The 2,943-nt window shown below is 28.4% G+C and overlaps 1 non-coding gene across 1 annotated transcript; it reads left to right on the forward strand.

The window, feature by feature from the left end:
• The first annotated feature begins 2,262 nt into the window (after window positions 1-2,262).
• Window positions 2,263-2,365, forward strand: LOC118147537 (U6 spliceosomal RNA). The gene has a single exon (XR_004733990.1). It is a non-coding gene; the product is annotated as a U6 spliceosomal RNA (small nuclear RNA).
• Window positions 2,366-2,943: the final 578 nt, after the last annotated feature.

Genomic DNA, 2,943 nt, shown 5'->3' on the forward strand with positions numbered 1-2,943 from the left:
CACATAAATAGAACCAAAGATAAAAACCACATGATTATCTCAATAGATGCAGAAAAGGCCTTTGACAAAATTCAACAGCTCTTTATGCTAAAAACTCTCAATAAACTAGGTATTGATGGAATGTATCTCAAAATAATAAAAGCTATTTATGACAAACCCACAGCCAATATCATACTGAATGGGAAAAAACTGGAAGCATTCCCTTTGAAATCCAGCACTAGACAAGGATACCCTCTCTCACCACTCCTATTCAACATAGTATTGGAAGTTCTAGCCAGAACAATCAGGCAAGAAAAGAAATAAATGTTATTCAGTTAGGAAAAGAGGAAGTCAAATTGTCTCTATTTGCAGACGACATGACTCTACATCTAGAAGACCCCATCGTCTCAGCCCAAAATCTCCTGAAACTTCAGCAAAGTAACTTCAGCAAAGTTTCAGGATACAAAATCAATGTGCAAAAATCACAAGCATTCCTATACACCAATAAAAGACTTAAAGAGAGCCAAATCATGAGCAAACTGCCATTCACAATTGTTTCAAAGAGAATAAAATACCTAGGATTACAACTAACAAAGAATGTAAAGAACCTCTTCAAGGAGAACCACAAACCACTGCTCAACAAAAGAAGAGAGGACACAAACAGATGGAGAAACATTCTATGCTCATGGTTAGGAAGAATCAATATCATGAAAATGGCCATACTGCCCAAAGTAATTTATAGATTCAACACTATCCCCATGAAGCTACCAATGACCCTCTTCACAGAACTGGTAAAAATAATTTCAACACTTACATCCAACTCTCAAAAGAAATATAATTCACCAAAAGTAATCTACAAAAAATATTCAAATAAAATAAAATGCAAGTAAGGTATACCTTTTGCAAACTCATAAACTCTATATAAATTAAAATTAAAAACTAGCTACTGTTAGCAATAGTTCATGATGAATTAGATAAACTATTGGAAGCATTGTTATAACCTTTTTATAATGTAATTTGTCCATCTCTACATAAAGAATGTTTTGTAACATTCCTTTTGCCCCTCAAATAATACTTTTAGGAATTTCTAAGTGGATTACAAAGAAGAATGCATAGATTTGTATGTATGTTTGATCATTAGTTAATTATTTAAAACATGAATGCCAAAAAGTGAATAATTATATGAATCATAGTTTAGACACATAAAGGGCTATTATGCAGACATTAAAGTTGTATTTTTGTTAAGTAGTAAAATGAAAATTTTTCAGATTAAATTATTTATATAATGATTTCATTTAATTTTCACAAGAGCATATTCTGTATTCCTATGTTCTTAGTGAAAAAGGTGATGTTTAGATAAGGCAAATAGTTTTCCCAAATCACACAAGCAAATTAGTAGGAAGTCTAGATCAGACCGAATGTTAAATATATGTTTATAAATGTATTCCTCTATTTCTTATAACAATATTTTATTTAAGGAGAAAAATTAGATCTACTAATATATAAAGAGCAGCCAGATGTAGGTACATGTGATGTTTATGTGTTTATACATGTATGTGTTTCCATTCTTTTACATCATTGATATCAGAATCATACTCTAAATATTATTGCATCATTTCATAAGTACCTTTGTGTATTATATATTAAAGGAATGGAAATTAAAAGAAAGTTACAGCGATTAAACATAGCTGATTTTCTTCTTGTTGTTTTTAATCACCCTAACCTAAAATTGTTAAATTGTTCAAAAGAATTACAACAAATGTAACACATTATTGTTCAATATACACAAACGAATTTTTCTAGTTCTTTTTTTAATAGAAAGTCTTTCCAGAATACTGAGTGAGACTATATACCCCACTACCTCATTTTTTGTAGACATACCTGTATGTTATCACTTACAGCATATTTTAAAATGTGTTCAAAAATCTTATTCCTCCTCTAATTCTAGACTGCTTTAGAGTAGTTTCCATAATATTCTGCTTTTCCTTCACTTTAACTCCCTACTAGCAGGTAAGTGGTATTCAGTAAATACTAATCAAACATTACCTTTCCAAAGTGTCTTCAATTTGCATATATATTTAGGTTTGATTATATGATGTTAACAATATTTGAGAATTTTTACTTCTCAAATAAAAATAAAAATTATTAAAGTAACAATTTCATATTGATCTAATTAAAATACTACATTAAGTAAAATATTCATTTATGTTAATTTCCTGTATAACTAACTTTGTATATACTAAATACAAATTTTAATTTTACTACAAAAATTAATAAGCGAAGGTTCAGTTTGGCAACACATAATAAATTGGGAATGATACAGAAAAGGTAAGCATGGCCCCTGGGCAAGGATGACATGCATATTTACAAAATGTTTCATATTTAAATATAAATAAATAAATGAGTTAATGAGTGCTCTATTAGTCCCTTATAATATCTTTAGTCATGATAGAATTGAACCATAAATTTGCATAAGCCGAATCTCAAAGTTGGTGTTAAATGACCACAATAGCAAAGATTTCCAAAAATTTAAAAAAGCTCTGTTGAATTTTTATATTTATAGGAGTATGCTCTAATTATGATACTAATAACATTTATTCATTTAAAAATATGCAACACATTTTCCTTTAAACAGTGAAGGGAAATAGAAATAAAATTTAGGCCTATTAGAGAATTGTATATATTTAATAATTAAGACAGATGATTAATGATTATGATACAATATACAGCACAGGCTGATGTAAAGTAATGGATAATATTTGTTAAAATAATTGTATGCAGGTGCATGAAAATGTAAATGAAGTCCACCTATTTTGTACACAATGAAATCAAAGAAATTAAATCTTTGAAAATAATTATGTTTTATTCAGTTCATATGAAACTTTATTGTTATTTGTTAGAGCGAAACTTCCACATGTAAATATAAATTGCCATAAATATAGATTTTATTTTTAAAGAGACATT

The sequence above is a fragment of the Callithrix jacchus genome, chromosome 14 (genome assembly GCF_049354715.1).
Source record: "Callithrix jacchus isolate 240 chromosome 14, calJac240_pri, whole genome shotgun sequence".
Lineage (NCBI taxonomy): Eukaryota > Metazoa > Chordata > Mammalia > Primates > Cebidae > Callithrix > Callithrix jacchus.